This window comes from Talpa occidentalis, unplaced genomic scaffold (genome assembly GCF_014898055.3).
Source record: "Talpa occidentalis isolate TD23 unplaced genomic scaffold, MPIMG_talOcc4v2.1 talOcc4.8, whole genome shotgun sequence".
NCBI lineage: Eukaryota > Metazoa > Chordata > Mammalia > Eulipotyphla > Talpidae > Talpa > Talpa occidentalis.
Window position 1 is genome coordinate 117,901,938 of NW_023605194.1, and position 27,990 is coordinate 117,929,927.

Genomic DNA, 27,990 nt, shown 5'->3' on the forward strand with positions numbered 1-27,990 from the left:
GTCAGTACCCAGATGTCCTGACCACATCCCCACCCCGTCACTGGCATCAGGCAGCTGCTGGTTAAATGGCAACATCAAGGGCAACAAGTTCACGTCCCACACCTTGGGCTGAAGGTGCCCAGGCCGTCCTCAGGCCGAGATGGCCAGCGAGCAGTTTTAAATGTGGCCAGAAAAGAAACAAGAAGAGACTTTCGAAAAGCAGAGACTACTGAACAATCAGAAGACCATTTGTAAAACAGAGGCACGACTTCTAGCACTTTCATTAAAACCAAACAGTAAATTAATTTATTTTGGTTGATAATAACAAATGGGACAATGGACGTGTTAAGTGGAACGAGGCTACAGAACCGGGGAGGGCACGGGCAGAAAACAGCAGCCATCACCCCGGCCAGGCAACCGCAAACGCCTTTCTCCGTCCCTGCGAGCTGAAACCAGGACAGGCTCTTTCATCCTGCTGACCTGGGCTGCGTGGACAAGAGACCCTGTGTCCAGCTTCGTCCACTGTCCTGGTTCTACAAATAGACAGAATTGGCCCAGGGTCACTGTCCAGACAGAGATGAGACGGGGGAAGAGCAGGGGCAGCGGGGGGAACAGGGGCAGCACCGGGACGCCGCTCTGTGGCTCGGGAGACCCTATGGCGCTGGGCCTCACGCCCAGGGTGGGCAGGCGCATCTCCCCGCCCGTGGGGCCTGGGCTCACTGCTGCTCCACACCCTGCGCCAAGCAGGGGCAGAACCGGGGCGAGCCTTTGCCTGGGGGAAGCCACTGGCCCGATGGGAAACGGCGTCTCCACAACACCACACTCCATGTGACCACACAGGACACACACGAGAGGAATCACACCCCGTTCCCCGACGCTCCTTGCCTGCAGGGGTCCCCCTGGCACAGGTGGGCGAGGAGGGCTCAGCAGGGCTGCTACCTCACGGCCCGTTCTGTTTGTTCCATTTTCTCCTCTCCAGGAGGCTGTCACTGTGTCTGACAGGTCAGTGATGATATATTTACTCCTGGATATTTTTAAATCGACACCAGATTGTAGAATAAAGTTTTACAGAGACGTGTACAACACAGCAGGGGGGGTGATATCAAATTAGTTACAGCTGCCACTTTTTTTTTTAAGATTTATTTATTTATGCATCCAAGAGCTGGGGTACAGGCCAGAGGTGCAGGGCAGTGAGGAGATTCAGGTGCAGAGACAGACAGAGTGGGGAACAGAACAGGCAGACTGACTGAAATACACTGCTGAGGGGAGCAGAAGGGAGACAGGGGAGGTCTGCTGCGCCCTGTGGGGAGCTCCCTGGCCGGGGATCAAACTTGTGCTGCAGAGGCTGTGGACAGCTTCACAGGTTGCATCTTAACCCCTTGCGCCACCAGGGAGGCCCCAGCAGCCACATTTAAGTAACAGGCGAAGAAATGGAATCTCTGATAAGGTAACTGCACACGCCGGTGAGCACAGCTCATCAGACAACAGGGCAGGATAAAAAGGGCCTTGACCTGCGGAGTCACTAGCCCACGAGCTCAGCACCCAGCAGCGGGTGCCGACGAACGTCAGCAGGTGTGCGGCAGAACCAAACTCACACCTCTGGGCGCATGCAGACGTCTCGATAAATAAGGATGCGACTGTCCAGGAGGAAATGCCGGACAAGCCCCCCGAGTGCAGCCTCTGGCTCAGGGCACCAGGAGAGCCAGGACAAGAGAAGCACTCCGGGCTCCGGGCTGCTGACGCTGCAAACACTGAGGCCGTCTCACTCTTGAGTGCTCCTTTATGAAGGAGGAAACTGCCTCGTTCTCCTCACAGAGTGACCACAGGGGCGTCTGACATCAGCTTCTAAACTTGGCGGTCGCGTCGGGCTGAAGGAACCCGTGCAAAGCCCGCGGCCGCCGCCGTGCCCCCAGAACATGGAGCTGCAGGCCTGGCCCACACAGGGCCGAGGTGGCCGGCACAGCAGGACAGGAAACAGACTCCCCACCCCGCACCCCCCGGCACGGCCCTCTGCTCACAGGCCCCTTGCTTGCTTGGAGGGCGGGGTGACGCTCCCACACCTCCTGCAGAGCCCCTGGGGCCCCACGAAGGGGAGAAGGTTGTGTCCGGAGGGGTCTCCCGCTCCGGGCGGTGCTGCCCCCGGGCCAGTGGGGTCTCGGCCCGGCCTCCTGGGCTCATTCTCAGCCACATGAAATGACCTGAGGTGACGGAAGAGGAAAATGGGTAAGATGTGGGTCCAGCACACAACTGTTCTCAGTAGAACAGGGGCTAGAAACAGACTTATCGGATTTAATTTCAAATGTCTTGTTTGCCTTTAGCTCCCCACACACCTGAGCGCCATCTTTCTACATTAAAAATTAATTTTATTCAATATGATTTAATGAATTCAAGAAGGATTTGGTTAATGCTTACTATGTGCCAAGTATTCTGCAAGAAACTTAATAAATATTTGATAATACTAATATGTATGGAAATACTCACGGAGATAAACTACTTTACAGGTATAATACAAAACTTTATTAAAAGCTAACCGAAGAAGACCTTGTTAAATCAACATCTCAAACAAATCAGCTACAGCCTATTTTTTGTTCAAAATCGAAATGAGATTTTATTTCTCTTTTTGTTCGTCTCCACAAAAGTTGACGACTTTTTCGTTAAGTGCTTATTTTCTTGTTTGTTTATGTTTACATTCTTAAATACCTGTTCACATATTTTTTTTATTCAGTGGCCAACATATTCATTAAAATATAATTTACAGAACCGAAGTCTCTGACCCTCGGTTTTTTTTTTACCAAGTACCCTTTGAAGGTACTTGGTAAGAATCTCCAACTCTGCCTTAAAAAATAACACACTGAGGGGCCTCCCTGGTGGCACAGGGGTTAAAGACAGCGCTGTCAAGCTATTAGCAGCCTCTGCAGCGTGAGTTCGATCCCTGGCCAGGGAGCTACCCACAGGGCACAGCAGACCTCTCCTGTCTCCCCGCTGCTCCCCTCAGGCAGTGGATTTCAGTGGATCCACCTGTTCTGCTCCCCACTCTGTCTCTGGGGGATCCTCTCACCCCCACAATTCTGGCCGGTACCCTAGCTCTTGTATGCATAAATAAAAAAAACTTTTTAAAAGTAACACATCGAATGTGGTTCTAGAGCATTTTTCTGTCTGTCTCTTCAAGAGCAAATAAAGTCTGACTCACACGAAGTGCTGCTTCTCCGTTTCAAGCAGCTAAGGACTCACACAGCGCCCACTGTGTCTCCCTGTAATCTGTGAGATGCTAATAATCTCCCTGAGTGTGCACAGATTGCTGTGCTGGACATAAATAAAAAAAACCTCTATTTCCCAAGTCTAAAGAAACACAGTCCTGCACGGCACGTTTGAGACAGAAAATGAAGCGCAGCAGAGAACCGCAGCAGCAACAATGCACGGAGCAGCGTGGAGGGTGCAGCCCGGCAGCAGAAGGGGGGAGGGGCGGGGGAGGGGCGGGGAAGGACGAGTCATCTAGAAGGTCCGGCTGGTGCCACAGCCCCCTTGCTTCCCTTGCTAAACCTACCGACCAGAACCGCGGCCTTTATCCCAGGACTGCGAGGTGCCCAGAGAGCTAAATGTTGGTAGATGCCAGGCGCCCCGCAGTACCAGGCGTACCTGGTGGTCTCTGCGCCCCGGAGGCGCCACTCCGGTCAGCAGTGGACAGAGTCCTGCGATCCCAGGGGCTCACCAAGACGTTCAGCCGCAGAAGCCCGCGTCCACACAGAGCTGACGTGCCGAACATCGCGTCAATCCTCAGAGCCTACCGCCCAGGCGCGGGCCCGGGGTTCCACTGACGGGGAGAAGCGTCGTGCACGTGGGCTCCAGAGGCAAAGACTGAAACCCCAGAACACCCAAGAGTCCAGCTAGCCCCGCACAGCCCAGCTTCGGAAGCCGGAGGAGCCCGGGGCAGCTGGGCCTGGCTCGGCATGGACCCTCAGGACACAGGGCCACCCCAGCCGCAGGTGTGCGAGGCTGAAGGGTGCGTCAGGCCGGGCGGGCAAGTCCTCCACCCAAGCTGCACGACACAAGCTCCACTCCCCTGCGAGGTCCCGTCCCAGGGCACACGGGGCTGTGGAGCTGGTGTGACCGGTCACTGGCGCCCACGTTATGGTGACAAAACCAGCCGCTTTGCTAACAGCAGCTGGAAACATGTCGAGATCAACACCGTGGGTTGCGTTTACCACGGGAACTAAAAGCCATCGGCCGGGACGCCAGCCACCCCCGCGCCTCACGGACACGCCATTGTCCCGGCCTGCCGAGTGGCGCCGTGTCGTCGCGTGCTGTGGGTGTGGCGCTGAGCGGGACTGTGCTGGATCACGGCGTAGCGCGCTGTGTTGTATGATGACACTTGGATTTGGAACCCGAAGACGCAGCTGATATTCTCCAGAAAAGGACATTCACGCGGGAACCCCGGCCAGCCACGGCCCAGAGCTGCAAGGAAGAGCCGTTGCTCGGCCCCACTGCCGTGAGCTAAGCGCTGCAGCGCGGCTCCGGCTTGGAGGCGCCCCAGGAGGGGGGCGGATTACCCTAATCGTCCGCGCCATCAATTACCATGTATGCCGATGACATTTTCATGTTCAAGATAAATCCTGACAAATCCGGTTTGGCTTTGCTGGATTTCCTGGATTAATTATGTAATTGTCAGAATGTAAAATTAACTGTGGAAATCTGGTCTGGTCTGAACAGCCGCAAGGAGCTCTTGCCTAAAGCAGCCGCTGCTGACCGGCTGAGGGCTCCGGCGCTGGTCAGCGCTCCTGACCTCAGCTCGTCACGGGGCTTCACCGAGAACAGCGCCAGCCGGGCCAGGCTCCCCTGGACGAGGGCCGCAGACCCGCCTCCCCGAGCTCACGTCTATCTCTGGTCTCGCTGGGGCTCCGACCATCACCAAGAAGCTCTGTGGGCGGCCTGTGTCGCAAACGGGGGCAGGGCCTCTCCCCCATTCCCAGAAGAAACGTGCAGCAGCCGGAATGACCCCAGTGAACGTGCAGACACGCCACCCTCTGAGCAGGTTTCCTGAAGGACTCTGGGGGCTGCTCAGCCTGGCAGCCACACGGGGGGAGCCGGGACAGGAATCCCAGCATCGTGAGGCCCAGGGCCCTCTCCCCACGCGTTAGCTGGTAGTCCTCCTGGTGGGGGGTCAACTGGACATCTATAGCAATAGCACAGCACAAGGCTGGCCTGGCAGGTGAGGAATTAAAACGGGAAGTGAGCCCCGTGGGCAGGAAAATAATGAGGAGAAACGAACGGCACAGCCGGCAGCCAGGGGAAGGGCGTGCGCAGCCGGAGAGCAGGGTCAGCACCGGGAGCGTGTTATTTCAGGACACAGCCTCTTGATTTAGCGCCTGCAGCCCCAGGTCTGCAGGGCCGTGGCCCCTAATAAATCCCGGCCCTAGCACCCGTGCTCCATCACCCCGCAGGAGCCCGTAAATCAGCCCGGAAGGGCCAGCAGCCACGCCGCAGCAGGGGCCCGACCACATTTCCGTTTTATTTGCAGGTGCGTGAGAAGAAGTGGGGAGCTTTGCAGAGAGGAGACCCTGCCTTTTGATTCGTGATTAACGAGGAGGACGGGGCAGCGGGAGCAGACCCCTCCTGCTCCACTACGGCGCCCACCTCCTCTCTGCCTGACAGCCACGCGGCAATTTGGCTCAAAACAGCCATGGGCCAAGGTCAAGGGGGCGAGCGTGTGGGGGCCCAGGGGCCCCCTGCTATGCGCCTGAGCTGTGCGTCCTAGAAAAGCTGGCTGGCGGGGCGGCCGGTCTGCCGCGCTTCTCAAACCCAAAGGACACAGATGGCCGGTGCCGTGTCCCGAGGGGGAGTAAGGCAGGAAGGGCTGTGGCCACGGAGGTCGTGAGAGGCCGTGACTGGACCCCCAAATCCGAGGCAGCCACCCCGCCTTTGCTTCAGTGTTCCCTGCCCTATTCCAAGCTGCCGCCACAGGATAGTGGAGATTATTTGTACCTGATAGTCCCGGTGCGCTTCCAGTTAAAAAGCAAGTTCTCCTTCGCAGCTGTTCTGTACTTTGGTCTGACCAGAAGCAACAATGTAATCAACTCGCTCCTCTACTGTCCGCGAAGGGAAGGTCCCACTTGTCCAACTTTCTGGTCAAGATCTGATGCTGGACATCTCTGCTCATCGTCCAAGTCGCTCTTTTTTTCTTTCATCCTGAAAGTGAAATTTGCCTCAAATACATTCTCAAAAGAGAGCTATTTAGTTTAGCTGAAAAACACCGGCTCTTGAATTTACAAATCCTTGTGCTCCCTCCGAAGCACAGTCCCCAGAGCACTAGACCCGCTGGTGAAATACTCGGTCTTCCCGAGCATTCGCTGACGCAGGCCACAGCACGTTGACAAACAAGGTTGGCATTGAAGCCAACAGTTGCAATTCGGCAGAGAGAAGTTCTCTCTTTTTCATTTTAATAACGTTTCTGCACAAATTCCAAAACGACAGGGTTCCTGTTACTCTGGGTTCGGTGCTCATTACTCATCCTGCCAGCGCGTCACTGGATGTGTACTTAGCAGTAAAGGGGGCTTTTACGGTGTCTAAGACGATGCCCCCTGCAATCTGTCGTTGGCCTGCGCTCTGCCTTGCCGGTTAATCACCCCATTATAGATCCTGAGACTCTGACAACAGAGGGATTGGAATGCAGCCGCCCCCAGATCAGAATTAGCTCCATGAAAATGAAGTCAGGATAACAAATGTGAGATTGGGACTGAAATAAAGGCTTCAAAAGATGTTTGCCCTGGACACCTCTTAATACGTTTACCCAACAAGGGAGGAGCGCCCCAAACACACAGGAGCCCAGAGACTTGCACTTGACCGTGGGGGAGGAGCCAGTAAAAGCAGCCGTTTCCCTGGATTTGGGGGACGCAATCCAAGCAGGCCAAGCTCCCAGGAACAGGCGTCGGCCGTCTGTTTCCCTGCCCTGCCCGTGGAGAGCAGGGGAGGCCGCAGGGCTCTGTCTGTCACCCCCACCTGCCCGGGGCCCTCACGAGCCACTGTCGCGCCCCACGCTGCTCCCGCTCCGTGCGCCCCGCTGCTGCCATCTCCAGGAACCCGCAACGACGGGAACAGCCCACGTGAGGCGTCCTCACAGCCGTACAAGCCTCGGAATTCTCTCGTGATCATCTGTATTCGAAACATCTTTAGTACAAAAACCTTTGGAAATTCAAAATATTTGCAGCTATCAAGGATCATGAGATCGCTGCTACAGTACCTATAGGATATTTATTTGAAAAATTACACTTTGAAAAAGCACTTCGTTAGCAAAATGCCAAATTTAGAAGAAATCCCACTAAACCAGCACGCCTAATTTCCCCCCTGTTAAAGATAACAGAAACGCAGTTTGTGGAGACGCTCTCTATTGCCGTGACAGCCAAGACTTCATGGCAAATTGGTCTGCGCCGACGCCACTGAATGACTAGAAACTCGGTGCTTTTCAGCGAACGAGATTCCGAACACGGAGCCCAGCAGCGAACACTGAGCAGGGCTGAGGACGTGGAGAAAGCGCGCCCGTCTGACCTGGAGCGCCTCCGCAGGAGCAAGACGTAGCCCACACGCATCGCTCGGCGCGTCACGGCACAGACGACACCCATGCGCGGACAGCGAGCCCCGCCTGAGACAGCGCTGGGTGTGCGACCAGCATTTCAGCTTTTCACAAGACCACACACCGGCCCGTAGACGCCGCAGCGCAAGGGTGGTGTCTCCCAGGTGCCCGCCAGGAGACGCTTCCCGCGGCTTCCAAGAACTCCTGACGCGTCAAGTGCAGGCCCTCGTGCTCCCCTCAGAACGTCCACCATCCCCCTCGCTGGACTGCAGCAGCGCCCCACCAGGCACAGTCTCATTTATCCAGAGCCGTAGTTCCTAGCAAGATGCACGCACGGTACCCAACCTCAGATGTGCGCTGAGCTGACGGAATATAATAAAGACGTCTCAAAAGGTGACTCACGGCCGACGGCTCACAGCTCTTCCAGGACAACATTTTGTCATCCTGGGGACAATCGTCGCTTCAGAGGAAACGGCCACACTTTGGAGGAAAGGGAACGAGCTCACAAGCAGACCCCCCTGTGAGTGTGAAAATAAGTGTGCGAGTGCACACTTTCACGCTAACATTGTTTCTAGACCTGGCTTTTAAAAACTCAGCTAAGAAATAAACCATCATAAGAAAAGGGCGGCAGAGAGGACGTCAGGCCATCACAGACCCCGCCCAAGAACAGGCACGCGTGGGAAGCAGCCGGTGGGGCCGGGTGAGCCGCCAGGACAGCACAGGCCCCAGGTGAGCCGGTTAAAGTCTGAAAGGCGAACAGCCGGGTTCACCAGAGATCTCAGCAGGTATGTTTTTAATTTGTCAAACATCTACATGACCATGCGACTTGGGGACACACCTCATGCACCACCCCCCAAGCGCCAGCGCCATCCCTGCCAACAAAGCCCAAAGGACCTTCAGAAACTTAATGCAGACGAAATACATTCTCCGTTTATTTAACTTCCAAAGGGCTTATCTTTCTAGTTGAGAACAATGCACCGAAGTCATCCCACAGTCTTTAGAAAACCATGGCGCTGACTCCACTCCCCGGCCGAGGCCTCTCTGGGCTGGAAACTGGGCTCCGGCAGGTGGAGTCGGTGTCTGCTTGGCTGGCTCGCAGCTTTTCCTCGGCAGGAGGCTCAGTCTTCCTTGAGGAGGAACCTGGGCCCCCACAACTGCAGTCCGAGCCCCGAAGACAGAGACTGATGTGTCCTGTCTCGCTCGTGGCCGGCACGTCTCTTGCTGCCTTGAAAAATGACCAAGGTCCCTCAGAAACACAACACAATGAGGAAGAAGGACTAGAGGAGGAATAAGCTGTGGGACTCAGCCGCACGCACCCCTCACCTGCACTGCCTCTGCACGCGCCGGGGGTCTGATGCTGGCCCAGCGCTGCTCCGCGCCCTCACGTCCCCTCCTGCCAGCTGGACCCCCTGTTCCAGGAGTCCCCTCCAGAACACACTTCCCTGTGGTCGTCCTGCCCAGCCTCCTGCTTACCAGCCTGTCTCAAGTGCCCCGGGGTAGCTGCCCGAGGGTGGCAGACAAACGGCCTCCCTTCTGAAAGATTTATGACGCTGGGAGAAAGGTCCAAGCAGTTGACCTGTGCATGTGGCTCCAGGAACCGCTTGCAGGTGAGAACCTCCCGCCTCACCCACCCGCCAGGGCCCGGCCAGCACTGCCAGCCCCGGAGACTTCCACCGACGCTGTTCCACAGCCATGTTTCACCCCATGGAACCCCACCCTGCTTTCAAGCTATCAGACATCCTAATTGACGATTTTAATTGTATCACACAATCATCTTCTGAACCAGATTTCAAAATGATCTGATCAAGAAGAACCAGTTTTATTAGACTGGACAGAACTCACCATCAGCTTTCTAGAGAACAAAACCGCCATCTTTATTTTGCAGAGGATTCCTGAGTCACATGCACTAGCTCATAAGACAGACATGACTGAATCCTTATTCCACACGCGTGTCCTCCTTGTGCAGTGGACGGCGCGGAACGGCCCGTTGAAGCAAGCCCTTGCCCTGGCGCGGGGCCCGACGCTGGGGAGCGAGGCAGGCAGGGCTGGATGAAGGGAGGCACTGGGCACGGGAGCAGGAGGGGGTCACCCTGATAGAGCCTCAGTGGCTTCTAGATACAGGCCAGGCGTCAAGCGACAGGGCCTGGGGCCTCCGCTCTCCCGAGCAGACCCTGACCCGGCTGCATCTCCATGCCTGTGACCTCAGTGGGACCGCACAACCCCTGGGTCAGCGCTACCTCCCGGGGCTCCCTGCTGGCCAGGCTGCCTCTGCCTCTGTCCTGGGCTGACCTTTGAGTGCGTCTGGTCTGGAAAGCCTCCCAGGCAGCTCTTTGTTCTGTCCAGCTGGATAAGGATTTTGTCCTTTTTATTCAAAACCGTAAAGGGGAACTTTTAAAAATGCCAGAAGTAAAAAAAAAAAAAAAAAACCCAGAAAATAGCAGCACCCTCCAGAATACCCTGGAGACCATCGCGTGAGGCTCTGGGCTCTGCCCGAGGTGGGGACGGCCCAGTCCCAGGCAGGTTACCTCCAACACCGGCTCGTGAGCCTGTTCTTCACCCCAACCCCACCCTCTCCGCGAAGTCTGAGCACCTGCCGCCCCATTTAAGCTCCCGTCTGTGTTTCTGACCTGGCCCTCAGAGACCTCGGTCTGTGCCGATTTTGGGGGCTTTGCTCCGGGGCTGTTTCCTTGAATTTCACGGGGATTTGCGCTCTGAGCTCTCTTCTTACCCACAGACTAAAGTCATCATTCGCCTTATCCTCACCACCCACCTTGAAAAGGGATCGCTCTTCATCTGATTTTGTTTCTAATCCTCAATCTTGAGGATTTTCTGAATATTAATCAAGCTGCAACATTGCAGGGCATGAAACCAAAAACAGGAGGCCTGAACGGCGAGTCACATTATTCTAGTATAAAAGCCGCCGCTGGGATCCAGGAGGGAGAAATAATCCCGCAGGCACCAGCATCTGGGCTCTGCCCATGGCGGGCAGTGGGCGGTTTCCAGGAGCGGAGGGGATTATGCACCTCCCCTGGGAAAGCCGGGCCGGGCCCCCACCGGCCACCTGGCCCGGCCGCCAGCGGGGTGCGCCTGCAGATATGTGCTCGGGAGAAATGTTTGCTTTGGGTTTGCCCTGGATCACGACCACAAAAGTGATCAACTAGAACAGAGAAAATTAAAAAGTTTAAGGATTACAGAGTTTGTTAATTTCGGGAAATGAATATTGTGGATACCTAAAAGTGTGTTTGAATGGAAAATGGCTTTTGAGTTAGAGAAACATTACTATGAAATTACTATTCCCTCCCACCCTGCCTTCTCGCCGTATGATGGATGCTAGTCGGGCCTGCTGCGCTGGCCCGTTTCCAGATGTTGGGGATTTGTTCCTGGTAGCCGCTGTATGCAAGTTAGCTTATCCCCGAAACTGCCTTTTAGCCATTCTCTCTCTCCCCCCTCCCTCCCCCTCTCCCCGCTGGAGGAGGCCCTTGGAGGAGAGACAAGGACAAGCTGCGCGGGTGAGACCCGCAGGGCGGGAGGGCTGTGGCCCTTGGCAGAGGCAGCGCAGCTCTGTCCAGGCCCCGCGCTGCACGCTGGTGTGTTCCGCACGCTCTCTCTCCTGTGCCTGCTCTCTGGGGGCCGCCTAGCTCCCTCCTTGGGAATCCGCCATAAAGCGCCAAGACCCACAGCGAGTGTTCGGGCCTTGGAGGCCCCACCTCAGGCACTTGCCTCGAGTCCACGGTAACTTGCAGCGTGTGCAGCTATTTGAGACCCTGACTCCTCTCCTCTCTCGCCACAAATCTGCTAAAAATCCTTCTCACTGGGAATCTGCTTTGTGCACGGACAGCAAAGGCGCCTTCAGAGCACGCGCCCCTTGGCACTCTGAGGTCCCTGGTTACCCCTCGTCACACGCTCACACTTTCGGATGATAAAGAACCCAGGCCTGTCCTCTCACAAACACGTCTGAGCACCTGCAGCGCGTGGCCGGCGGTGCTCAGCACCAGGAGGGAATGACGGGAAAAACAGGCTCTTTGTGGAGGGAAGAGAAATCTGAAAAATAATCACATGGTAATGTGGGGAGGACTAGACTAGATTTTGGGGGTTTAGAACGTCCCGGTTAGGGCGCAGCTCATAACGACTTCCTCCGAAGGAAGAGCTTTTAAAGGGGAAACCTCGGCGGGGTGGGAGGAAAGTCGCAGGCGAGCCCAGAGAGGAGGAGTCTGACCGCTGACCAGTGACGGCGAGGGCGGCGCTGCGCAGTAGGGAAAAGCTGAGCCATGGATACAGTTTTAAATCTCCTGGTCCTCACATTTTAAAACATAAAGCAAAAATGGTGACAGTGATTTTAACATTTTCCTTAACGCCAAACACCGCCACATCAACACATCAATTTTTCCTAATTATTACAGAGATATTTTGTCCTTTTCCAAGGCTCCCCAAGCTGACGTGGCCGCGCACCTGCTCTCCCATCGCCCAGATTCCCAGCGCCAGGGGCACTGCAGGGCAGCAGCCGGTGTGCTGACAGCACCGCAGGTGGGGAAGGGGCAGGCCTGCACCCTGATGGTTGCCCCCAAACGACCCTAACCTTCAGTCTCGCTGCCGCCCTCCAACACTCAGCATGCGGGCCCTTGGGCAAGCTCTGATGATGCACCCCCAGCGCCGACCGCACCCCCAGGGAAGCAAACAGCCCAGACGGGACAGACTCCGGGCCGGATGACTCCAAAAGGGGCACCCTGACGGCACGTGTGGTGTCTCCGAAGCTCCAGAGAGGAGGCTAAGGCAGAAGCAGAGCTGGAGGCTGGTGATGAAAGGTACAAACCTGAATGAAAGAAACTGTTGTATCTGAGAAAATGACGAATCCACAGGAAAGCCAGGGCGCACCTACCCACCAGCTGGGCCCTCTGAGCAGCACGGTCGCAGCCACAGCCACGAGTCACGGAGCCTCCAGCCAAGAGGGGGCCCAGATGGGGCCATGTCACCCCTCGCGCAGGATGGTGGGGACAGAGCTGGGGCCTGAGGTTCTTCTGGTAAACCCGGCAGCACAATTCAGCTCCTGGATGATGCGCGTGTACAATTCCTACTTGCGTGAAATCGCCCACATTTTCCAAAAGGAGGTCGGGAGCGAGGCAGGAGAGCTGAAGGGGGCTCCGGGCTGCAGGACGGACCCAGGGACGGGTGGCGGGCCCCTGGTCTGGAGGAATGATGAGCTCCAGCTCTTCCGGCCGAGCTCCCAGCACGGCCCAGCCTCCCAGCCCCATCACCCCAGAGCAAGACAATCCTCCCTTTGGAAACTCTGGTTTTTATATGCAAAATGCCTTAAATAATCTGTGAAGTATTCTGTCAGCATTTCATGCTTGCGGGGAAGAGAAATTTGCTTCTCTCTCCCTGTTACTGCTCTCCCTCAGCACACCCCGCAGAGACGCTATCACTCATTACAGCAGACGGCAGTCCCCGCGCGTCTTCGGGAATCACACCCGCCGGAGAGAGCAGCGCTCCCACCGCCACAGAGGTGGCCCCGGAGCAGGAGCTGCGGCGGAGCCGCGGGCGGGCCTGGCCGGCTGCGGGGGAAGATGCAGTGTTCCATTATCCTCGGGGACAAGTGATTTATTGGGCGCGTCCTTTGCTTCCAAACTGTCTTAACCGCTGTCTTCCCTCCAATTGCACTGATTTTTCATCTCAGCGCACGTGGAGGGCCGTGAGCACACGAGCCGATGCTCACAAACCAACATCCTCACCCCCGGACCGGCTCTGCTGGGGCGCCGCCCAGGACGCCCTGCTGCGCCCACAACCGCGACTTCCGAGCAGATATTTAAGGCGCCTCCTGTGACAGTGGCCCGCAGCTGGGGTGGCCGTTCCCGCCATCATGTCCCGCTGGGAAGCCTGGGGAAGCCGCTGTGGGCAGGCGACTCCCGACACGGCAGGGGGGCACTGTGCGCCCAGCAGACATGGCAGACCGCTGGCCACGGTCCAGGCCTGAAATTCTGCTGCAGGTTTCTCCCCCGGGGCGGGAGGCAGGTGGGCCGGCTGGTCATCCATCAGGAACCACCAGACGAGCGATTCTGCTGAGGCTCCCAAATAAGAAGGCATTTAAGAGCCTTTCCTCCCAGAGCCCTCGCGGGCGCCGAGACAATCAAGGCCGCTGCGGGCGGGGGTGCCTTCGGTTTAGGGGCACTGGTGGGTGCTGAGTCAGATCGGGCTGGCACCCTGATAGCCTTTTGACAAATTGCCCAGATTTCATGGTTAATGAGCCATTGTTATCTGCGCCCCGTAGATGGAAGAAATTAAAAGTTCTGAAAGACCAACGACGCCACCCGCGCAAGGGATTATCGATCGCCCTCTGGAATCCTCTCACTTAATGAAACTTGGGGCCGTGTATGCGTGAAAGGAGGGCGAAAATTAAGGGAGGATTGAATATTGAAAGGAAACCATTGGCACAGCTTCAGGTTGTTTTTTATTTTAAAACGAGTCATCAGCAGGAGGGAGGCCTGAAGCACTGGGGTCTCAACCTTCCTTAGGGAACGAGAGACCTGGACACTATGTCACCGAGCGGCTGGCGTGAACTGCTTCATCTCTCTGCACTTGGAGCTTCATCATCTGACAAAAAATAGGCATTAACTCTAAAAATCCTTTCTAACTCCAAAAATGTTTATTTTTCTATTCAAAATATCAAAATCAACAGGAGGTATGAATCAACAATCTCATCTGTTTATAATATCTCAGGATTTTTTTCTATGTCCATTTTTATAATTTATATCTGTGTATTTTTAACATCGATCTTTTCATTAACAAAGGTTTTTGGTTACAAAGGATATGGGGGAAGCTGTTGTGTGCAATCACGTGATAGTTTTTTTATTTGATATTAATGAAGAAGCTACCATTAAGTTTTTTATTTAATATTGTGAAATGTTTAAGCCATATTAACAAACACAGATAAAATAAATATCTATCCCACTTAAGAAAAAATTCCATCATCTTTCTTCCACCCTCAAAAAAGTCTTTCTCTTAAATTTGGTGTTTATCATTTCTAAGCACGTTTTTTTAATTTTACTGTGTAAACTCTGTATAAACACGACTTGCATAGTTCTGTTCTTTATAGATCACAGCACACTCTACTTACATACACATTTTTGAGATCATTTAATTGCTAATTTGACTGCAACTTAGTAATTTTAATTGTTCTAGTGAATCGATAGGACAAAATGTACTTATTTGTCCCCTGTGGATAGACATTTATTTCTGACTTTTGGAACGTTTCCAGGAACACTCTGTGTCCCCCGCGCAGAGCAAGAAGTGCCCCCAGGTGTTAATGCAGGGCTGGGGTGACTGAGCTGAGGGTCACGAGACTTCACGCTCACTGCGTGTCTGCAACTGCTCACCCAGGGGGTCGAGCTCATTTATTCCACCCAAAGTGTTCCCAGCGTCCTATACACAGGCGGTTTTATTTTAATTAGCCCATCTTTTTTATATTTTCTGGATCTTGTTCAACAAGTCTATCCAAAACATGAAGTCCAGAGAACACTGTTTGTATCTTTTTTGAAAAGGAGTCTGTTTAGTTGTTTAGTTTCACATTTCGTGGCTGGGACTTTGCTCCATGTGGGACTGACTTGTGTTCACACTATAATCTGCGAGCCGATCTTTGTCTCTGTGGAGCAACCGTGGACGACACAAAGCCTCGAGCCGACCTACCTCTCTGCTCCCCACCGAGAAGTGGAGGGACCGACACATAGCCGGGGCCCTCAACTCCGCGCAGCCTGACTGCCAGGCCTCAGCCGGGGAGCCCCAGGCCAGCGCTGCGACACAGAACACTGGCCTTGCATGTCCGCAGCTTCCCCACGCCTGAGCCTCCGGCGCGGAAACCCGAGCTCTGGGTGTGGGGGCGTCTGCTGCGGCGGGGGTGGGTACAGGTGCTGCGCCAGGTCACCCTCGACCTTGCCACAGTGCACATTATTTATTGGTAGTTTTTATTCATTTTATATTTCATTTCAGCTCCCTGACTCACGGATGGACGCACAGCCAAGTTTCTGTCCCCGCCATCATTAAATTCCAAGTCGTGGTGCAAGTGGCGGGGCGGCCGGCTGGGAGGGGAGCGTCCACGCCAGCCTGGCTCAGGGGTTCTGCTTCCTCTTTGCTTTCTCCCTCGAGGTTTTCTAAATTCTCTTGTGAGCACTGAAGAGTGTGGCTATGTTTTACCTAGTTATTTCCAGATTTTTGAAAAATGAAGGCTTTTTGATAACTGTTGAACCCCCCATCATCAGAAAACGAAGACTGCGTGTGGTTTCGCTGGAAGTCAGTATTGGGCATTAAGCCGAACACTCAATTCCATACTGGAGGAGTCATTTTGGGATTACTAAAATAAACCCAAATCTGTCACATATGATTCCGTGAGAAACCCTTACATTAATGTCTCAGCTGTGTTCGCGGCCCGTCCTTCCGCGGCCAAAGATGAAGGGTTCCGTTGCCTGCAGGCCCGTTACCAGCCCTGTCATGCACGCGTGTGCTTGAGTGTTTAGGACGCGTCTCGTGTTACGTTCCCTTGATTTTCCCGCAGTAACTTGTGTCTTTGTGACCCGCACAGCGTCAAGCGGGTGCCCAGCTGCGCCGCGCTCGCACGCCATCCCCTAGGCACCATGGAGGGCGCAGCCACGCCACGGGGACATTTCTCTGCCTCTGAACCTTCGCTCACGCGCTGACTGTCCGGACCCGGGACGCTGCACTCCCAGCCCAGCTGCTGCTCCCCTCAGCCTCAGCCGAGCGCCACCTGCGGGGAAGGGCCGACCACCCTGCTTGCTCCACTCCGCTGCTCTCCACGGCCCGCCCCGGCTTATGGCGCCATCAGGGTCTCAGTTTTGGTGGCAGCTCAGAAAGCAGGAGCCTCTCTCTGTCTCCTCACATCACACCCACCACGGCAAGCCGGGGGGGGCGTCCACACCTGCTGCGTTTCCAGAGAAGCAGAGCTCCTTTGCCACTCCAAACGGTCACTTTCCATGAAGACAGGGATGTCGATACTGAAACCCTGAGCCCTGAAGGGGGAGAGTTCTGCTTGCCCAGCTGCGCGGTCGGAGTCCTCTGGCTTTCCGCAAAGGTGAGGCTTAGCCCAGGGGCCTCCGAGATGCTTCTGTCTCCGCCACTAACCTCAGCAACCTCGTGAGACTTTCCATCCCTTATGGCCAGGCACACGCGCCCGAGTGGGCAGCGAGGCAGCCCCCGGCAGGGCCAGGAACGCAGCCCCCCAGGCTACCGCGGGCTCCGGGCAGGGCAGCCTTGGAGGAGCAAGCCTGGAGGCGCCTGCCCTGCGCTGCTGGATGCCCAGAGGCTGGGGGGCAGGGGGGACCGCGGCAGGAGGCGAGACCCGCCCGCCCCGCACCGCCCCTGCCCTCTGCTGTCTGGGCTGCCCGAGTCAGAAATGAGAAAGGCTCTGGGCTCCGGGTCACCACTGCACAGCAGGCAGGAAGGACGGACGGAGGCCGAGCAGCAGGTGAGGGGCGGGTCTCACGGACCCCCGGCCCCTCGGGCAGGAGCAGATGCCCTGTTTCACACGGAGCAGGCATGCGTGCCGGCCGAGGAGGAGCTTAGACTGGCGAACGGTGGCCACTTCCAAACGATGCTTCCTTCAAACAAAAGCATCAGTTAATGAACTACGGCCGGGCCGGCCGCCTCGGGAGGCAGCTCGGAACATTACAGCATTTTACCTCACGCTATAATTTTGCAACTGGAGCATATATTTCACCTTTCCACCTCTGTCCCAGTTTCAGATCAAAGCCTATTTTTAATAAATACCACGAGCTGCTCACTGCAGGGAGAGACGGGCTTGTGACTTGAAAGGAAGCAGCACGGAGGGGTCGGCGCGGCCAAACCCCACGACCCGGCTGCAGGCCGCAGGCAGGCTGGCCACCGCCGGCCGCCGGAGCGGTCTCCTCATTAACGGACCCCAGGTCTGCCCTCGGCCATCCTCCCCGGGGTCTCAGCATCTGTTCATTGACAACCTTCTCCAGCGCATTTGATCAACAAAAACACCCTCGTGCGGTGCCGCAGTGGAAGCAGGGCCTGATGAGCCGTGTGGGGTCCGCCCAAGGTGGCCGCTGGGCCGCGGGTCCAGGACGCTTGGACCTGCCTCGCATGGGGCTGGATGGTGCCAGAACAACAACCTTTACTTCTGCCGTTCCTGACTCCCAGCGCCTGAAACCCCCCGATGGGCACCTCAGAGGACAGAAACCGTCTGAGGGGCCTCCCTTCCAAGTGTAGGCCCACTAACAACCCCTCGGCGGGGATCAGCTGGATTTCGTGTGCCGCCCCAACACCTCACCGGACAGTCCCATCGCTCACCGTGGCCACGGCCAATGGACACTTGGTGTGGACACTTACACACGTGCATTTTCACACCCAACTGCTGTTCAGAAAAATCTACTAAAATCTTGAAAAAATTCCTTAGATTCTGATTTTACTTCTGTTGTTTTGTTTTTCTTTTTCTGTTTTCCCCAGCACCAGCCTTTAGCTTGGCCCCTTCCTCCCCCTGCTCCTTAGCCTCAGAAGCCTCACCTTTTTAGGGTCCACGCGGCTGCAGCAGCACTCTGCTCCGCTGAGCCCATCATCTGCCATGGAAAGGTCCACGTGGCCCCTGCCATCTGACTTGCCTCCTACACGTAATTCCTTCCACTGACTTCCATTTCGCGTAAACAGCAACATCTTCCCCCACGGCTGGGAGCGTCCACGGTGCAGACAGGCCACATCTTCTCAGCCCGGGCCTCTCTCCGCAGACACGGGAACGGCTCCTGTCCTAGCTGTCGTCAGCAGCGTCCACTCAACTCCGCGGAGCAGATGATGTCCCAAGTTCATGCTCTTTGAGAGGCACCTCGAGATGGACCGATGGGCATTCGGGGTCCCACGCTCAGATCACCGCCCACCACGGCCCCCAGTGCCGCGCCCACGGTCCCTCGCGCCCTCTCCCCACCCCCTCCCTCACTGGGCTCTGACCTAAAGCCTGTTCATTTTCCCGTCTCAAGTCACCGATGGCTCTAACTGCTAAAGTTATTCATATAAAATCACCTTAAGAATAACCCGGCCCTACAGACGTGCTGGCGAGCAGACACGAGACAGGACGCTTCCCGCCTTGATACGCTCCTGGTCCGGAGCTCGTTCCATTAGCATTTAATAATGGGAACAGTTGTCATCTTAAATATTAAGAAAGAAAGAGGCTATTAAAAGTTAAAGCTCGACTTGCATTTAGCTATGGTGAAAAAAATGCAATGAGGTCCAGTAATGAGGTCCAGGCTGCGCGGGCCGCGCCCCCGTGGAAGGACGCGGTGTCACGACTCATCTGCATCCCACTTAGCATGTAATTAGGCTCCCTGACAGCACGGCTCAGGCTGCGAGAGCAGACCTGGCTGCCAAATTAACGCAGAGGCCCTTGGTTAATAACACTCAGCAAAGAAAACTTCACACGCTCTTTCATTTAAAGTTCCCAAACGCCGGGTCACAGCAGCGGCGGCACGCGGCCCCACAGACACCTTCGCCGAAGCAGGGCCGCGGGCCGGAGAGACCGGGTCAGCGAAGCACCTGACGCCAGACTCCAGTCGGGACGTGAGAACATGCCCGTTCCAGTCCGGCCTTGGCGGGGGATGGGGGGGCTGGGCCTCCTGGGCCTGGGGCAGGGCGGGGCGGGCTGCTGTGTAGAGTCCTCTGCAGGGTGGCGCGAGCTGATCCAGTGACAAGTTGTTCAGGTACAAATACACAAAGTAGTTTAAATAAACACGCTGAAAATCACTCACACGGGCTCCATCCATAAACAACTCAGACCCCCTGGACGTACAATGCATTGTGCTACAAACTTATCATTTCATAAGTACCTATGATTTTTAAATTTTAGGGGATGTAACATAATAATGAACGCTCACAGTATCTTCCCCCAAGATAGGTGTACTATCCAAAATGAGCAACTATCAAATATTCACAAAATATAAAGCACGTCTTATGCTGTCTTACCCACTCGTTCGTCAGCAAGTATTGTATTCTAAATCTTCTGCTGATGACCAATTTCTTTTTTTACCTGTTCGTCTCCTTGATGCTCGTTAATGTTAGCTCTGGCGGGAGTTGGGCATGAAAGGGGGCCGTTTTGGAAACTGTCCAATTTCCAAATGGAGAATATTGGATTCCTTTTTGCACCCGGTCGTCCCCTGCACACCTCCTCCCCTGCTCCCAGCAGGCCTGAGTGAAGAACTGAGTATCAGCTAAAGTCAGCCAGAAGTGCCGACAATCCATCTAAAAATTACCCACCTGGAGAGCGGCACCTGAGAGCCAAACCACACGCCCCACCTTCCAGCACGTCCCAGGCAGCACCGGTTACCTCAAAACCCCTCCACGGGGCTGCTGCCAGCTGATCCATGGGACAGTGGCAAGTCAGAGGCCCATAAACTCAGCCCTGGGGCCTGTGAGTATGTCCCCACAGCCTGCTCTTGTGGAGAGGAGGGAGCCGGGAGGATGTGCCAGATGCTCCAGAGCTTGGCTGCGAACTGCACGCTGTCCATTGCCCACCATCCGGAATGTCTGCAGAGCACATCAGACGCCATCCCCAGCATGGGTGGGTATACCCCCTGCTCCTGGCCAGCCGGGGCCACCTGCCTGACCTCCCTCCAAAACAAGAGTTCCCAGATGATCCCGGCGAGGGCCATGTGACCCATTTCAAGAGGGAAGAGACAGCCAGGAGCCAAGCACTCACCCTTGGGTGTCATTTTCATGCAAAGGTATTTATGAAATACCTTCCAGGTGGGTCACGGCTCAGCTGCAGCTGCCGCAGCCAGGAAGCTACAGGTCTTCTGTATGCAGAGGCCGCGATCGGCTTCTTGCTGGAATAGGTTCCTCACCACAAGGATAATCCTTTACTTGAGGTTTAGTTACTTGGATTCCGCTCTGCATCCTTCACTGCCAGGCTCTGCAGCTTGGATTTATTCCTGGCAGGATGCACTCACCGTCGTGGTTACGGCACTTTTCACTCTAAGCCCCTTTTCAAGGCCTCTGAGAAAGAAAGGTCTTTGGCTAGAAATTTCTCATGCTTGTTGACAGTCTGGAAATGATTCATTTCACACAAGAACAGAGGTGAAAGGAGTAGAAAGAGAGAACGTTCATTCCACCACCTTTGAGAGCTTGATTATCAGTTGATCACAGGTTTATTGTTAAGTGAAATGTAATGACTTTCAATACTTAATTTTACCGCTTTTGTCTTTGTTGAAGAAGTTACACTGAGATATTTTGCAATGTCAAGAATAGGCTAAACCAAATACGTTAATAAAACTCGCCAGGGCTGCACTAAATTCAATTTATCCTCTCTTACTTTAATAGAGTAAAATGGATTATTGTAACACTAGGCATTGAAAACATACTTTTCACATATATTTATAAATATATCTATTTGTACATTGACATACATTCACCAATATTTCTTTGTCTGTAAATAATAATCAATCCTGGGGCCTCCCTGGTGGCGCAGGGGTTAAGACGCAACCTGTGAAGAAATCCGCAGCCCACTGCAGCACGAGCTCGATTCCCGGCCGGCCAGGGAGAAACCCACATGGCAGGACAGACCTCTCCTGTCTTGCCCGCTGCTCCCCTCAGCGGTGTACTTCTGTCCATCTGCCTGTTCTGTTCCCCACTCTGTCTCTGGCGGGTCCTTTCACCCCCTGCATCTCTGGCCTGTACCCCAATTCTTGTATAAAAATAAATAAATCTTTAAAATAATAATAATAATAATCAATCCACCATAATCAGCATTGTCACTCCTTGAAAACACTACATAATATCCTGGCATTCAATCCATTGCTTTCCGTCACGTTTTTCTCAATGAGAATTTCTGCATCTACACTCAGGACGAAATTATAAAGTAGTGACTGAAACCGTTATTCAATAGTGTTTCAAAAGGTTTCGTACTCACTCTGGACCCTCTGCTCAGACTACATAGAAATAAAATAAGCTAATTTCTTCAGAGAGCAGAGAGAATGAAAGCAATCTGTTGCTCTAGTTCTCATAAAAGAAGTTCTTCAAAGTAAGTCATTGCCAGTTACTTGCAAGTTCCTCAGGGGAGAAGGCGAGAGAGAAGAAAGAATGTGCTTGCTGAAGGCTGTTCCGACTGCCCAAGTGTGAAGCCGTCGGTGTGGGCTATTAAAGAGACCAGAGCGAAGAGACACGGAGACTAAAACCGGGTGTGCATACTCAGGGCGCAAAGGAAAGCTGGTGTCGGCTCCGTCACCACGTCGTGCGCAAGTAGGCTGCTTGTAAAAGTGGAGCCTGCCCTGGTGTCCATCTCCTGAGCTGAGCTCGAAGACGCTACAGAGAATGAAACCCCCCAAAACACAGAAGCCACCTGCAGAAACGACTTCTCAAAAGCAAGTTTATATGCCAGAAACAGAAACAGGAGAAGCGTATACACAAAAATACAAAATTATAGCATAGTCATTATGATGCCTATTCTGGGAGTCTGAGAACTTGATTTTGCCTCGTTTTGCAATCCCAAGTGTCAAGTTGAAGTAAACAACCTGTTATCTCCCCCCAGCATTATCCACTAAGAGGAAGGCAGGGTGGGAGCTGCACAGGAGGGGTAACTGCAGGTGAAGTCTGCAGGTCTGGGGTCCCTTGGGAGACGCCACGAAGGCTCTATCCCGCCGCCGTGGCCAGAAGGGCACACGAACTTCACTTTTCCTGCCCAAGGGCGCAAACATAAGTGACTGCTGCCTAATTTCAAAATATTAAAATCTATTCCTCTCACTTGAAAAACCTTTTTTTAGCACAAAAGCATTACTTTGCACAAATTCTTAAATGGTATATAATTTTATGTCCAATCACACATTATTATTGCTGTGTATGGACCATCTGGCAGGCGTATTATTTGGGGCACAAATCGCAACTTGTGTTTAAAAAATAAAAAGCAAAATGCTCACTTAGACGTTCATCAGGATTCCAAATGGAAGCACAGGCAGCAGCCGTTCCGAGGGAACAAGTAAACAAAGGCGGAAAGGTCAGCTCTGGTCTTTCTTCCCACTGCTACGAAGCCTTTGAAATAGGCTCAGGGAATGTATGCAGGTGGGTTTTTGATTAATTTGATAGAGGTACATCCATGGAACCAATTTACAAGTGATTTGCAGGCAGGCTGGCATTACTGAAATAAACGGTGCTATTACTATGATTTATGCGACTATTCTTAACACAAATGATAAAGTGAAATTTACAGTCCTTAATTACCACCATGAAAAATTGGGAGGGAGAGAAAAGAGCAAAGATTGGCAATTTGCAAACTTGTCAGTGAGGCAAGATGCAAAAATCTATTTGCTTTATTTACTTAAAAAAAAAAAAAAAAAGACGCTGCATAAATGGCCCTACTATGCTGTTCTCAGCCCACTGCAGGAGGGAGGGGGTTTAACACAAAAAAAAAAAAGACCAGAACTTGACCTTGTAAGCCAGAAGCCGGGTTTAGGAAAGCAGCTGACAAAACGCAGCCCCCAGTATGACTCCAGGAGATGAGAAACACCCTTCACCACTCAGAGTTCTGGGCCCTCACAAGGCCCAGTTTCCTCTCCAATCGCTTCTTTCTATCACATTTTTCAAATATGTTATAGCAGGGAAAGCAAATCATAGAAATCATTTCTGCAGTTTTTAACTAGATGTTGTTCTGCTGGCCCAGCCCCAGCTAAAGAGCACCGGCCTCCGTCAGGAGACTCCAAGAGTCTGCGGACACTGCAGCCCACAGAACCCCAAGCCAGCAGAGAGGACTGCTCTGGCACGTGGCCCAGGCTGCAGTGGCCCCGGGGTGGGAGACTCCGTGGGGGCCCAGGGCCTAGATCCCTGGCCCTTTCCTTTCTCCACCTCCTCTGCACCAGCCTCTCTTTCTATTTTTTTTTTTAAGATTTATTTATTTATTTATACAAGCACTGGGCACAGTCAGAAGCGCGGGAGGGTGAGAGAATTCACCAGAGCCAGAGCGGGGAGCAGAGCAGGCAGAAGGACCGAAGCACACTGCTGAGGGGAGCAGCGGGCGGCAGGAGGGGTCTGTGCGCCATGTGGGGTCTTTGCAGCCCAGCGCTCAACCGCTGCGCCACCGGGGAGGCCCCCGCCTCTCTTCTAATCCTCATTCTCTCACCTGATACCAGCAGGGAATGCCCAGGGCCTTCCAATCACCACTGGCTAAGTTGAGTTCAATATATAGTAATTCCATCGAGGGGCAGTTCACGCTGTTTCGAAGCAAGACGGCAACGTTACAAGCCAGTGTAGCTGATGGGACATGAGGAGTGAGAGCGACGGCGTCTCATCTGCCTGACTTAGAAAATAATGGAGCCACTGAGCCAGAACCTAGGGCATGGTGAGTTAATGTCACAAAGAAAAGTCCCACTCGCTGGTAGGACAGCGGGTGCAGAGATCCTGGGGACTTAGCTGGACAGCAAGACTGAAGCTCTGGGAGGAACTGAGGCCTGCAGGTAGAGAGGCCACAGCAATGTGAACACAACGGGGCTGAGGCAGGGGAGAGGATCAGACAGCCACAGTGGAGGGCACAAAGCCAAGAGACCACCAGCAAAAATAAAGAGCAGACATATCTGGAGAAAGGGTCAGAAAAGTTGTTCAAGGAAATAATGACCAAAAAATTCCTCATTCCGGAGGGAAGCAGCCGTCCAGGGACAGGAGGCCCAGGGAGGCCCAGGGAGAGGAGCCCGGAGAGGGCCGCACGAGACACGGTCCAGTTTAAACAGCCAAGGGAAAGAGAACTCGAGCACAAAGAGAAAAACAAGCGTCACACACCAGGGAGAACCACAGGCGGGGAGCAGGCTTCTCAGCGGGAACCCCAGAGGCCGGAGGAGAGCAGATGATGTGCGGAAAGCGCTGAAAGGAAAAGAATTCCAACCAAGGGCCTGTACTGAAAAGAACGTTATAACGCACAAGAAAAAGTCTCCCTGGAAAAAGTAAACACACAGTAAACATAGCGGATCTATATAAAGGAAGCACAAAGAGTAAAGACAAAAGGATCAAACGAAACAAGAGCTGAAAGAATTAGGCTACAGGACACGCCGAAAATCAAGACCCTGACGAGACCACGGAGATATAAGGTGTGGGGTGGAGCAAAAATGTGAAGTTTGGAATGTGCTCGAGTTTAAGTAGCTATCAGCCCCTCACAGAACATCATCCACATCGAAAATTGTATCAAAACCACGAGTGTAGATTAATAGAGTTTCATTATTAAGAGATAACAGATCGGCAATTAGTAGATTTTCAGTACTGGACCGCTGCACAAAACAACTAAATTCTCACTTTGCTTTCACCACAAAGCAAAAACTTGGCGCATAAGTGGGCAGGCCGGCAACCAGAAAACAAAATCAAGCCAGCCCTCAGTGCCTGACAGCAGAATGGCTGTGCCCAGAAGGAGGGGGGCGTGTGGGGCTGGGGCGCCCCGTGTGCTGGGGGCGGGAACGGCCCAGATGACGGAGCCCCAGAGCCGCTTGCACAGACGCGGGGCCGGGGCGCTGCTGCCGGGGCACGCTGGGCGGGCGGGGGCTCGCAGCGCCCCGGAGCAGAGCAGAGCAACGTGCAAGAAAAGGGAGCGGCCAGCAAAGAGCGTCCCGGGCAGAACGCAAATAGGGAAAGGGGCAGAGCACGCTTCGGAGAGGCTTTCCGGCAGGAAGCAGGGAGCATCTGCGTCTCGCTGCCCTGTGATCTCCTGCCTCGTCTTCAAAACGTCTCACCCGCGCGGGGGTGTCAGGCGTGAAGGGAGACTCAGGCAGGCCTCCCTCTGCACGCGGCGCGTCCCGGGGGCGCCCCAGCCCACCTTCTCCCCAGCACGGCGACGACACGGGCGTCTCTGGCCAAGCGCCCTCCCACTGCCCCTCCCGTCACCCAGGCCTCCTTCCCGCTGCAGAAATCCTCATTTTTTAAGCTGTATTTTCCCCCATTTCAAACACCTTCCCTCGGAGACCTTAAAATATAATAAACATGTCACATCTCCCTTAATAATCTTACTTCAAATTCACAAATCTCACACTTGGCCCTCAGGAGCTCTCCGCACCCCCATGATGTTTGCGTTTGGCAGCTGCTTCTTGAAAGTCTTTTGTAAGCCACGTTTCCATCGCGTCACTCGAGGCGCACAAGCGGGATGAGGGAGCTTCGCTCTGGCGGACACACGTCCTCAGCAGCAGCCAGCGCCGCGCCGGGCGTGAGACACTAGCGGAGCGCCGGGCGCCCCTGGCTCATTTCGCCGTCTCCAGAGGCCTGCGACGGGATACTGGCATTCCCTCCCGTCCCGGCCAGGCGAGGCCCCGGAGGGCTCGGGGCGCCCACCCAGCCCACAGAGAGCTGAGGGACGCCCCCCCCCGGCGGTGGGGCTCACCGTCTCCTCTGGAAAATTCTGTCTCAGCCCCTCCGGTCTTACTTTAGAAGACCGTCCGTCGTCAGTTAACAGACGGTCGTCCCTGGGACAGGCACAAAGCCATGAAGGCCGCGTTAGTGAAAGCAGGCTGCTGGCCGCGCCGGCGCCTCGGAATGCAGAGCACTCAAAAGCCGGGAACTCAAGAGCTGCCCTTGCTCCTTCCATTCTCGCTCCACAGGCCAGAGCTCTCCCAGGCCGGCCTGTGCCTGTCCCCCAGCCTCCCCTCACCACCACTGTCTCTGGCTGCCGTCTCCTCTCGTGACCCCCCAGACCCAGAACGCAGAACGGACGCTCTCCACGCACCTCCCCCCCCGCAGTGCCCCTGTCCCCTGCCTGACCTGAGGTGCCAATGGACTAGCCGGCCCTGCCGTGAGATGCAGCCCCTTGACTAGATCTTGACCACGCGTGTCCGGATGAGAAGGGATACCCGGCTTATTCCTCCGGCCGCAGAGCTCAGAATGACGCGCCGGTGCTCAGGGTGAGCCTCAGCCACATACAGAAGCGGCTTCCAGCCAGAGCTTCCCCAGGACCGACGCCCCGATGCCCCTTCTACCAGGCAGCAGTGCTGCCCAGTGACCGGCATCCAAGCACCCCACGCACTGTCCTGTGCTGCCTGGTGGATGGCATGCGAGCATCCCCAGGCACTGTCGGCATCGTGCATCCTGGGGAAGTGCTGGTTCAGCTCTGCGCCCATTTTCTGGTGGGTTCTTTGTAGGTACTCTGCAGGGACCGCAGCCCGCCGGCCTGGAGTGACACTCCCCCCATGACAGCTCGGGCAGCTGCTTTTAGGGTAGCGGGGGCTGGGGAGCAAAGGAAGGAGGCCCTAAGTCCTGAGAGGGGGGCCTGTGGGTGCCTGGTGGCAGGTGGTGGGGTCACACACATCAGCAGGGGTGAACCTGCCCCTACATGACACGCAGTGCTATAACCGCAATCAAAATGATGCAAGAAGTCCAAAGCCTGGACGGCGCTGTCCGCCAAGACAGAAGGAGATATTTCTGGGCTGGACAGCACAGAGGCAGCACCGCAGGCCGGGCGGGGTGGGGGTGGGGGAGGGGAAGAGGCGCCTTTCACAGCGAAGTCACTTAAGACCGAAGACAAGATAGGGGACCACATTGGAACAACCCGCAAAAAGTCTCCTTCACGGTCACTTCCCGCGCCATCGCCCTCTCCAAACATCGAGACTTAACCGCAGCATCTTTCAAACAATGACGCGTGGAAATCTGGAGGGCACGTGGTAGACTCAGAGCGTACAACTAAAATTATGTCTCAAGGCCTTGAGGTTAACCTGTTTGGGACTGAAACCCCCCACACCCAGCATCCATCATTCACAGGGACAGGATGCTGCTCCCCGGTGTCCGGCACAAGCAGGGTCAGTTCCTGTCCTGGTTTAGACGAGGAGCCGCCGCCCTCTGCCCGCCACCGCTCTGCCCACCCGCATCCACCGCAGCTCAGCGCCTCACACACCGGCCCCCCAGCTTCCCAGTCAGTGTGGCGACAGCAAGGGAGGCAGGCCCCATCACTCACCTGCGCGGTGTCTCAGCCGGCCCCCACTCAGCCTCAGCGGGGCTGGGACATGCTCTGCGACGGCCTCCAGGACCGCTCTGCTGGGCGCCTCCAGGGCCGCTCTGCTGGGCGCCAGCCACCCCACTCTGCGTGGAGGGGCAAGGGCTGCGGGCGCCGTGGGGCAGGAAGGCTGTGACCGCACCTGCCGGGAGAAATCCCATCCTGTGAGATGTTCAAAAACAAAGAAGCCAGGCTCAGCTCCCGGGCCTCCCACCCTCCTCCCAGGAGGCCGAAGGAGGCGACCAGGCCTGCTCCGCAGAGCCTCCCACGCATCACCACCGCACAGCACCCACAATGGCCCCAGTCATGACCCCGGTGATGACTCCCGTGATGACCCCCGCAATGGCCCCCAGCAAAGACCCCGCTCAGGAAGGAGACCCATCTCTGCCTGGGGAGGGGGCGGCATGGGCCATGTGGGAGGGAGGGCGACCGGATGGGGGTGGATCAGGTGACAGAGCAGCGAGAAATACGTGCTGACATCACCCAGGGGCCCGGTGGGGAC

General features: G+C 55.1%; 1 long non-coding RNA gene across 1 annotated transcript; it reads right to left on the reverse strand.

The window, feature by feature from the left end:
* Positions 1-287: 287 nt before the first annotated feature.
* On the reverse strand, positions 288-27,602 carry LOC129144957 (uncharacterized). The gene is made up of 3 exons (XR_008549824.1): positions 27,450-27,602; positions 5,959-6,162; positions 288-512 (listed from the first exon to the last, which is right to left on the reverse strand). It is a non-coding gene; the product is annotated as an uncharacterized LOC129144957 (long non-coding RNA).
* Between the last annotated feature and the right edge of the window lie 388 nt (positions 27,603-27,990).